This window comes from Hypanus sabinus, unplaced genomic scaffold (genome assembly GCF_030144855.1).
Source record: "Hypanus sabinus isolate sHypSab1 unplaced genomic scaffold, sHypSab1.hap1 scaffold_375, whole genome shotgun sequence".
Taxonomy (NCBI): Eukaryota; Metazoa; Chordata; class Chondrichthyes; order Myliobatiformes; family Dasyatidae; genus Hypanus; species Hypanus sabinus.
Window position 1 is genome coordinate 327,428 of NW_026781268.1, and position 11,203 is coordinate 338,630.

An 11,203-nucleotide genomic window follows, 5' to 3' on the forward strand; every position below is an offset into this window, starting at 1 on the left:
CAGGACATTGGGATCTGCTGCCTCAGTCAGTGCTCTGTGCGCTTCAGTGTTTCTCTAGTTTAGTGGCTATCGGCCTGCGCTTGTGTCGGTGAAGGTTAGGACATTGGGATCTGCTGCCTCAGGCAGTGCTCGGTGCGCTTCAGTGTTTCTCTAGTTTAGTGGCTATCGGCCTGCGCTTGTGTCGGTGAAGGTTAGGACATTGGGATCTGCTGCCTCAGGCAGTGCTCGGTGCGCTTCAGTGTTTCTCTAGTTTAGTGGCTATCGGCCTGCGCTTGTGTCGGGGAAGGTCAGGACATCGGGATCTGCTGTCTCAGGCAGTGCTCGATGCGCTTCAGTGTTTCTCTAGTTTAGTGGCTATCGGCCTGAGCTTGTGTCGGTGAAGGTTAGGACATTGGGATCTGCTGTCTCAGACAGTGCTCGGTGCGCTTCAGTGTTTCTCTAGTTTAGTGGCTATCGGCCTGAGCTTGTGTCGGTGAAGGTCAGGACATCGGGATCTGCTGCCTCAGGCAGTGCTCGGTGCGCTTCAGTGTTTCTCTAGTTTAGTAGCTATCGGATTCTTACAATTGCCAATACACGAAAAGCCGTTGTTTTGAAGCCGGATGAGAATTAACTATAATATCCGTTTTCTTGAAGTCAAACAACATGATGAACAAGCCACTAGACATACATTTACTTCGATACAGTGCTGTCTCACTATACAGATCGAAACATACTGTTTCTCAATAGTTACAGGGCACTGAATCGATCAATCTGGAATAGCACGGCGGTAGCGGCTGAAATGCCAGTAATAGCTAGTTCTGTTTTTGCTGTGGTTAGCACCTGTCTCCATAAGCCTTCCTTCCCCATTTCCATGAATTCCGATAAGCAATACAGGCAAACTAAAGAGAGGTGGAATCTGAAAACAAATGTGTGGAACAGAAGCGGGGTTTTTACGTGCTGTGAAGAAATTCAGATCTTTGGAACACAAGAGCGAGAAGAGCAGACGAGGTGGCCGAGAGGTTAAGGCGATGGACTGCTAATCCATTGTGCTGCGCACGCGTGGGTTCGAATCCCACCCTCGTCGCGACCTCTTCCTCTGAGGCGCCATCGGTTGGAAAACATCCAGATCTGCAATGTTTACCAGATAGTTTGTTTTGTGAGTCTTGAAAAATAATGTTCACAATTAAAACTTGTCTCCATATTTGCCCTTAAAAAATAACATTAGGAGAGGAATTAGACCGTTGAGCCCATCGGGAATGGCTGATACATTATCCATCTCAACCCCAGTTTCCTACCTTCTCCTCGACACACGTGGCCCCCGCACTGATTATGACACTGTCAATCACCTCTTTTAATACATCGATTGACGGCCTCCACGACTATCCGTGGCAATGAATTCCACAAATTCCTAGCCATTTGGCTATACAAGTCCTTCCTTATCTCTGTTCTAAATGGGCGTCCTTATATTCCGGGGTTGCTTCCTATATTTCTTCTCGACCAGCAGCATCCTCTCTTTATCCACTATACCTAGGTCTTTCAATAATCGATAGGTTTCAATGGGATCAACGCGTCATTCTTCGAAACTACAGAGAGTACAAACTCATTAAACGCTCTTCATATTTCACCTTGTAATTCCCAGGATCATTCCCGCGAACGTCCTCTGGACCGCTTCCAATGCCAACAAATCCGCTTTTGCATCAGGGAGCCAAACTGTTCACTATTTTCCAACTGCGGTCTGACCAATGCCTTATAAAGATTCAGCATTGCATCCTTCCTTTCATTTTCCAGTCCTCTCGATACGTAAACCATCACTGCATTTCCCTTCGTTAATCCTGAGTCAAACTGCAAGTTAATCTTTCAGGAAGCCTGTACTAGCCTTTATAGCTACTGCCTAAGCACACGACCAAGTTCGTCTGCCGGGTCCTGCTCCTCAACACTAACACTAATATCAATCTATATTTAACGGTGTGCCATTTTGCCACAAAACTATCAAACCCCTTATTCAGAGTATTGACATATAACATGAAAATAAATGGGTCAAACACCAACTAATCACCGGCAGCCTACAAGAAAAACGCCCCCTTTATTCCCACTCGCTGCCTCCAGCCATCCAGCCAATCTTCGATCTATGCTAGTATATTTCCCGTAATACCACCGTCTTTCCTCCTGTTAAGCAACCTCAAGATTGGCACCTTGTCAAATTCTTTCTGATTTTCCAGGCAAGCAATATCCGCTGACCCTTCTTCATTTATCCTGTCTGTTATTTCCTCATAGTATTCCAACAGATTTGTCAGCCTAGATTTCCCTTAAGCAACCCCATGCTGACTTTGGCCTATTTTTACATGTGCCTCGAAGTACCCCAAAACGTCATCCTCAGTAATGGACAACATCGTCTAAACACTGGAGAAGGCTAACAGGCCTATACTTCCCTGTCTTTTTGCTTCCCTCCCTTTAAAGAGTGGAGAGACATTTCCAATTTTCAGTCCTCTGGATCTATTCGAAACTCCGTTGTACCTTGAACGATCACTATAAAAGCGCCTACAGGGCAAAATGCTTGAACGTCGTTATAAGATGCGATGTTTATCAGTTTCACCCTTCTTCTTCCTTCTTTTAGCCTTCGTCTCGTCGCAAAGATCGGGGGGGGGGGGGATGGTGGTGCGTGCGGAAATTCTGAACGGGGAGTTGAGCGCACAGATCCTGAAGGAGGTGACTTTGAATCCTTCCTTCAGAACACAGCGCATTGTCGATTAATGCTCGAGTGTACCGAACTGATATCAAAGAACGGTCGAGTGGAGTGTGTTCTTGTCATGTGATTCTGGAAACAGAGGAAGAGCGGCACAATGTCTGCACCGCACAGGTGAAATGTGTCAACCACCGCCACGCAGGTGAGGAATCTACAAGGAAAACACAAACTGAAGGAGTTTCCGTACAGCGTGTGAATGTTGTGGGTGGCTCTGATTAAAGCTCGAGTTTCCCATCCATCTCTCTCGTAACTTCCGATGTACAGTTTTTAGCATTCTCCCTTCGATTCCCCTGATATTTCAAATAAATCTTGATTGAAAATTTTGCAACTTCAATTATACATATTTTACATCGACTGGGCAGATTGGCGCCTCAGTGGTAAATCCGTCATCAGGACGTTGAATAATATAACAGTGGCCGTTTTATTGAGATTGACTGGCAGTCAGGTTTTAATAATGTGATAGGTGTACACGGTACCGAGGGAAAATCCGAAGCTGTGCGTTGTCACGGGGCCGAGTACATACCGAAATCTGTATATTTATTTGTGAAGTTAACGATGGGGGTGGGGGGGGGGAACATCACTAGATAATTACTAATTTGTACGCTCGCGTGGGATGTTTCGTAAGTAGCTACATTTTGCAGCAATACACAGCAAGGTTGATATATTAAAACATAGTGACCCTGTCTCTGTACCGATATGCGATCTCCCATCATCATCACCTTGTCTCGAAACAATAAAAGTACTCAATTCCCATGCTCTGTCGATTATGCACGAAGTTTTTGACCATTACTTTTCAATTTCCTGCAGGGGCATTCCCATGATAATTCATTTGAATCCGAACTGAAAAGTTCACGGTTTATTCTCTGAATCCTGGAGTCTAAAGAGTGTTTCTGCCCAGGATTGAACTGGAGACCTTTCGCGTGTAAAGCGAACGTGATAACCACTACACTACAGAAACACTACAGGGAGCTCAATGTTCTACGCTATTAAGCATCGACCAGACACCCAGCACACCTCCTTCACTCTCCACTCATTCATCTTGTTCTGCAGAACAATCTTTTCTACACCCAAGAAATAGAAAACGAAATTCTCTCTTCAGCCTGGTCTTTTTCGTGGGTTGGCCTATGTAAAGAGCAGACGAGCTTCAGCGATGAGAGCTCCGGTCTGTCTGTTCAGCGGGTGGATGCTCAGCTCTTTCAGAAGCGTCTTACAACATGAGGACTCCGAGGACTCCACTTAAAAAAAAACAAATCTACATTCAATTTAGTCACAAAATATTAGCCACTGGTTTACTGAGCTGGAGTGATTGTAGAAATGATCTATGGGATTATCAGAGGTATCAGTGTTCTCTGTTGCAGGAGTAGCTTGGTGAATGTCGGCTGGTTCCGTCCGCCCAACGGCAGCATTTCGAACAAACACCGGGAGACATTCGAACCGTGGCGGTGCTGTGATTCGAAGCCCCGTCACCTCAGAGACCTCTCGGCTACACTACCCGTGAGCAGGTTGCCTGGTGTTCTTAAAGTGATTGCGATCAATTCATTTAGTGAATATCACACCCCCACACGCACTCCTAAAAAATGCATGGACAATAGTGATAAGCAGGTGGAACAGTAACAGAATGAGGGAGTTATTAGCGAGAGGGATGGATAGGGGGTGGTGGGATTGTGAGAGCACTCACAGAAAGAACGGCTGAATGTACCCCGAATATAAGGTCCGAAGTGCCGTTTACGATCCTAAGGAGTGGTACGAATGTCACTGTGAATTCTTCTGTGCCTTAAGGCTGGCGAGACAGGTCATATTTTCATTTGGACTGCCACATGGGAAATAATGGAGCCTTACTTGGTTTTCTGATCTCATCTTGCAATGCAGTGGATTTTATCGACAGTACAACGGAGAAGATAAGGAGCAATGAGAGTATATCAACTATTTCTGAAGTATGGCTTCAGGAATGGAAGATTTCGTTGTTTCACCTTTCGGTTAATTCGACGCTGGAGTAGACGGCGGGTGCGTCGCGGGACGGAGGGTGATATTTTGCTTCGATAAACAATACACCTGTTCAGTAATGTTCAAAAAGCAAAACTGTGGCCTCGCGGGTTGAAAGAAAGAACCAACCAGTTTCTGTGCTAGCTATATTAGTGGCGAACAAATCAAAGCATCAACCTGGCATTTAATAAGGAACCCATGCAAAGCTTATTGAGAAAATCTGGAGGCATGGGATCCAAGGAGACATTGCTCTGTGGATCCAGAACTGGCTTGCCCACAGAACGCAAAGAGTGGTTGTAGTCGGGTCATATTCTGCATGGAGGACAGTGACCAGTGCTGTGCCTCAGGGATCTGTCTGGGACCCTTACTCTTCGTGATTTCTATAAATGACGTGGATAAGGAAGAGGAGGAATGGGTTAGGAAATTTGCCGTTAGCACAAAGGTTGGGGGTGTTGTGGATAGTGTAGAGGTTACAGAGGTTACAGCGGGACATTGATAGGATGCAAAACTGAGCTGAGAAGTGGAAGATGGAATTCAACCCAGAAAAGTGCGAAGTTGTTCACTTTGGTAAGGCAAAATAATGACAGAATATAGTATTAATGGTAAGACTCTTGACAGTGCAGAGGATCAGAGGGATCTTTATATCCAAGTCCATAGGACACTCAAAGCAGCTGCGCAGGTTGACTCTGTGGTTAATAAGGCATAGGGTGTATTGGCCTTTATCAATCGTGGAACTGAATTTAGGAGCCGAGAGGTAATGTGGCAGCTATATAGGACCCTGGTCAGAACCAACTTGGAGTACGGTACTTAGTTCTGGTCGCCTCATTGCTGGGTAGTCGTCAATAATCGGGGCGTGTGGAGGGGTTCGGCAGGAGGCAACAAAGAGCTAACAGATACCGCTTTCAATTGGGAAACGTGGAATGTAGGATGACTGTGCATAGATTTTGGCAGTTTGTGTATGACCGCCGAGGGGTTGAGTACACACTCAATCTCCAATGGTCCCATATAGCGAGGGGCGAGGTTCCTGGGTTCATTTTTAAGGGGGATGTCTTTTGACGAGAGGCAAACCTTCTGCCCAGGCCGCTAATTGGGTGCAGGAACTCGATGGCGATCGGCATGATTTGTCCTCCCGTAGATCGTGTTAATAACGGTGACGTCATCAATGCCCTTCGGAGATCTCACATATTCGTCGATGTTGATCTGCCCGCCGTAGGCAGCCGAGTCTCAGAACATGATCCAGACCGTGTTTTCAAAACAGTCCCGAAATGCTGAGGTTCCTCCGTCTGGTCATGTCTGTATCTCCCTCTGAACTCGTTTGACGAGTGTCATCAGCGGTTGATATGCAGGAATCTGCATAACCGATAACATGTCAGAGAGCCGGACTCAGTGCCAGAGACCCGGCCACTGTGACTTTTCTGCTAGGTCACTGCCCCACAACAGTGTCCAAAGTGGTGAGGGGGTCTGGCCACAGGGATACTCTGCACTGTCTCGTTAACCCCTTTCCTCTTCCTGATGGTCACCCAGTTTCCTGTGTCCTGCACCTTGGGTGTAACTAACTCTTTATTTGTCTGCCTCCCCTCAGCCTCCCGAATTATCCGGAGTTAATCCAGCTCCAGTTCCAGCTCCGTAACGCGGTTTGTTAGAAGCTGCAGCCGGATGCAGCTCTGGCCGTTGTAGTAATCAGGAACACTGGAGGTCTCCCTGCCTCCCGACGTTGGTGAAGAGGAGCATTCAACTATACTGCCTGGACTCTCTGTTGTCCTAAATGACCAGATGTAGCTTACCTCGAGATTCTATTTACTTATTTATCATTCTATCTATCTATCTATCTATCTATCTATCTATCTATCTACTTATTTATTCTTTCTTTCTTTCTCTGACTGATGTCTCTCTTCGTTGAAGCCCCAAAAAACTAAAGCCTGAAGTTCACCACTCTCACTCAGTCCACTCAGACTATGTTCACTGCGACAATACACAGACTCTGAATTATTTGTTCATATTGCTATAGAGTTTTATAAAGTTGCAACCTAACTTCCTGGCTTTTTAATTCAGTGCCTCGAATAACAAAGGCAACCATGCCATTTGCCTCCTTAGCCGCCTTATCAATTTCTGTAGGTATATTTATGGAGCTGCGAACTGATAAATCAATAATCCTTCTGCTCATCAACACAGTTCAGGGTCTTGCATTTGACAGGGTACTGGCTCTTTACATTTGACCGACCGAGGTGCCGAGGAGAGCGTTCAGAGAAGGGTCACAGAGATGGTTCCAGGAATGAAAGGGTTATCATACGATGAACGTTTGATGGCTTTGCGTCTGTACTCACTGAAGTTCAGAAGGATGAGGGGGATCTCATTGACTGAACTGACACCAACGTACTTCCCTCTGCTGTGACTATTGTCTTGTTTATTATTTATTGTAATCCCTGCACTGTTTTGTGCAGTCCTGGGTAGATCTGCAATCTAGTGTAGTTTTTTTTTTTTTTTTGGCGTTGTTTTACGTAGTTCAGTGTAGTATTTGTATTGTTTCATGTTGCACAATTGTCCTGAAAAGTGTTGTCTCGTTTTTATTGTTTACTGTCCAGCAGTTATGGTCGAAATGGCAATAAAAAAGTGACTTGACTTGACTTGACTTGACACCAGTCGGATGCTGAAAGGACTAGAGAGAGTAGATGTGGAAAGGATGTTTCCCATGGAGGGAGAGTCCAGCACAAAAGGGCACAGACTCAGGATACAGGGGAGCCCTTTCAAAACAGAGATTCGGAAAATGTCTTTAGCCAAAGGGTGGTGAATTTGTGGAATTTCTTGACACGGGCAGCTGTGCAAGACAGGTCGTTGGGTCTATTTACGGCAGAGGTTGATCGCTTCTTCATCGGACATGGCATCAACGGTTACGGGGAGAAGGCTGAGAACTGGGGTGGAGGAGGGGAAAGAAAGGATTAGCCATGTTGAATGGTGGAGCTGACTTGATGGTCGGGTGGCCTAATTCTGCTCCTCTGACTGATGGTCTTATGATCAGCCCTAATGAAATCTCACTGAGTTTTCTCAGGTCCTTTTGAATTTATTGTCAAGTGCACAAGTACGGGAAGGTACAGGGACAGAGAAACACTGACTTATGGCTGCATCACAGGCAAGTACATTCAGATAACACACCGAACATAAATTATACAATTCTGTCAGTGACAATATTGAAATAATTTTTACATCTTTGGAGCAGAACAACAGGGGATGAGCGGTAACACATGTCAGTATCAATATGGGAACATACGGTTTACATAATTTACAATAGGTTAATATACATCTGTGTCGTAATCAATATATACATATACTTGTGTCCTGATCAATATGTTAATATACATTTTGTGTCAAGAACAGAATTGGAAATGTTGAATTTGGTTGCTCAGCCAAATACTTGACACAGATTGGAAAGCCACATCTGGGGATTCGGGGTTAGAAGCAACATCCACCCGGCTTTCCACCTCTTTCCGAGACACCCCCGTATCTACATTCCCTGCTGTCTTGGGGAACATTCCCTTCTCCTCTTCAAGTCGGAGGAGCACACAGGTGCGGGATTCATTGATGGAACGTTGCTCTCCGCTTCCAACACTCCTTCCGCACCACTTCAGGGCAAATGGGCGTGAGCTCTGCGGTCTCGGGGGCCGACATCTTCATGTGTTTGGATTTCTTCCTCACTTTTTTGCCCAGCGCAGGCTGCACCCCGTCCCTCGCCTGAACCTCCCTGCACGTAGCCTCAGGATCACCCGCCTGAACCACAGGGGTAGGAGCAGAGACTGGAACAGATGTATTAATAGGGACAGCGGTAGATACAGGGTCAGGGGCAGGCACAAGTGTAGGAGTAGGAATGGAATTTGGGCAGAGCTAGCTGGGGCACTGATTCCCGGTGGACTCTCTAGGTTTTCGGGTGCTAGGACAGTCCCTCTGAAAGTGCCCCACCTCCCCGCATGCACGGCACCGTGGGCGCTCAGAGCTCCAATAGCCCTGATAATCTACCCCCTTAGTGCCGACAGTAAACCGACCCTCAGCGTAGTCCTCCCTTTCCAGTTTCATGATTACCTGTCGCCGGAAAGTGATTACTGTACGGAGGGTGCGTCTCCTGAATTTGTGCCTGATGGCAGTTTTCTGACCGTACTTGCCCCAAGCGGGCCAGTTGTCTGACCTTACTTGCTCTAAGCGTTCTACTGCGGGAAGCAGGTCCTCGTTGGGGATGAAAGGCCTTGCGTGACCGAGGACGATGCGTTGTGAGGGAGCTGTCACCAGCTCCATCTGTAAAAAGATGTTTTCCACCGTCATCCCCCTACTGAGAACCCGGTGCACCAACTTATCATTCTTCAGATAAAACACCGCCTTCCCGAACTCTTTCTCAGCGGCCAAAACACCATCTCTCCCCAACAAGTCCTCCATAGCCTCCGCGCACTTTTCCAGCGAAGTTCCAGGACGCAAAATACATTGCACCCCGCGTTCAACTTTCACCGTCCGAAACAGGGCGTTGTCCGAGGCTGGAGAGGCAGCCGCCTTTGCATAAGTCCCCGAAGGCCTGCGACTCCCTGTAGACCGGTCCAGCATGTTGCTTCTCTGTCCGAATCGAGAATGATGCTGCTTATAAAGTCCTGGAGCGAGTTGAGTAACTGGCCGGAAAAGTTTGTACTCGACAGTACTTTGCTCGCTCTGTGCCAGAAATTCCAACGCCAGGAAAGGCTCCGTTAGTCCTGCAGAACTTCCAGACCGTGAGAGGTCGAGACGTCTCAAACGATGTTTCCGCTCCTACAGCGAACGTGAGTCACGACGATAAAGATGGAAGGAGGTTGTCCCGATGTCAATGGGGGAACAACGGCGTTTGTCTCCGGTTTTTGGAGCGACCCGGCTTCCTGGCGAGTTGCCAGCGGCCACAGCCGGGAGCTACGCAGTCCGAAGCCGTCAACGAACCCCGTCGAAACTGGCAGAAAATCTCCAAATGAAGCTTCCACTCTAAACCAGCCGCTCACTTAGATGTTCAAGAGACGTTTGAAACCAATTTCCAAGTAACTCACGACCTTAATACAACAGTTTTTCCTCGATTTCTCCCAGCGCAATCAGAACAGCTCCACTCTGTGCCTGACCTCGGGAGTGCGTGACGGGACAGTGCGGAGAAAGATTTACTCCGTGTCTGACACCAGAAGTGTGTGATGGTACGATGCAGAGGGAGACTCACTGTGAGTCTCACCCTGGGTGTCTGTGATGCGACAGTGTGGTGAGAGTTTCACTCTGTATCTGACCCCGGAAGTGTCTAATGGGAGAAGTGGAGGGAATTTCTCTCTGAGTCTGACCGCGGGTGTGTTTAATGAGACGATGTGGAGTTAGCTTCATACTGTCTCTGACCCTGTGAGTGCGTGATGGGACGGTGAGGGTGGAGACTAACTATATGTCTGACTCGGGGAGTGTGTGATGGGACGGAAGGGAGGGAGATTCACTCTGTGTCTGACTCGGAGGGAGTGTGATGGCATGGTGTAGAGGCAGATTCCCTCTGTGTCTGTACTCTAGAGAGTGTGATGGGAGGGTTTGGAGTGAACTTCTCTCTGAGACTGATCCAGGGAGTGCGTGATGGGACAGTGAGGAGGGAGATTAATTCTGTCTCACCCCGGGAGTGTGTGATGGGACAGTGAGGAGGGAGATTCACTCTGTGTCTGACCCCGGGAGTGTGTGATGGGACGGTGCAGAGGGAGATTCACTCTGTGTCTGACCCCGGGAGTGTGTGATGGGACGGTGTGGACGGAGATTCACTCTGTGTCTGACCCCGGGAGTGTGTGATGGGACAGTGAGGAGGGAGATTCACTCTGTCTCACTCCGGGAGTGTGTGATGGGACAGTGAGGAGGGAGATTCACTCTGTCTCACCCCGGGAGTGTGTGATGGGACAGTGAGGAGGGAGATTCACTCTGTCTCAGCCCGGGAGTGTGTGATGGGACAGTGAGGAGGGAGATTCAATCTTTGCGTGACCCAAAGTGAGTTTGCTGGGACGATGTGGAGGTCCCTTCACCCTGTGTCTGACCCCCGGGTGTGAGATGGGACGGTGTGGAGGTAGATTCACCCTGTGTCTGACCCCCGGGTGTGTGTGATGGGACGGTGTGGAGGGAGATCCACTCTGTGTCTGACCCCGGGAGTGTGTGATGGGACGGTGTGGAGGGAGATACACTCTGTGTCTGACCCCGGGAGTGTGAGATGGGACGGTGTGGAGGGAGATTCACTCTGTGTCTGACCCCGGGAGTGTGAGATGGGACGGTGTGGAGGGAGATTCCCCCTGTGTCTGACCGCGGGAGTGTGTGATGGGACGGTGTGGAGGGAGATTCAATCTGTGTCAGACCCCGGGAGTGTGTGATGGGACGGTGTGGAGGGAGATTCACTCTGTGTCTGACCCCGGGAGTGTGTGATGGGACGGTGTGGAGGGAGATTCACCCTGTGTCTGACCCCCGGGTGTGTCTGATTGACGGTATGGAGGGAGATTCAAT

At 48.2% G+C, this 11,203-nt stretch overlaps 2 non-coding genes across 2 annotated transcripts; one reads left to right on the forward strand and one right to left on the reverse strand.

Annotated features, from left to right (window-relative positions):
- The first annotated feature begins 981 nt into the window (after positions 1-981).
- Positions 982-1,063, forward strand: trnas-gcu (transfer RNA serine (anticodon GCU)). The gene has a single exon. It is a non-coding gene; the product is annotated as a tRNA-Ser (tRNA).
- Positions 1,064-3,607: 2,544 nt separating this feature from the next.
- Positions 3,608-3,680, reverse strand: trnav-uac (transfer RNA valine (anticodon UAC)). The gene has a single exon. It is a non-coding gene; the product is annotated as a tRNA-Val (tRNA).
- Positions 3,681-11,203: the final 7,523 nt, after the last annotated feature.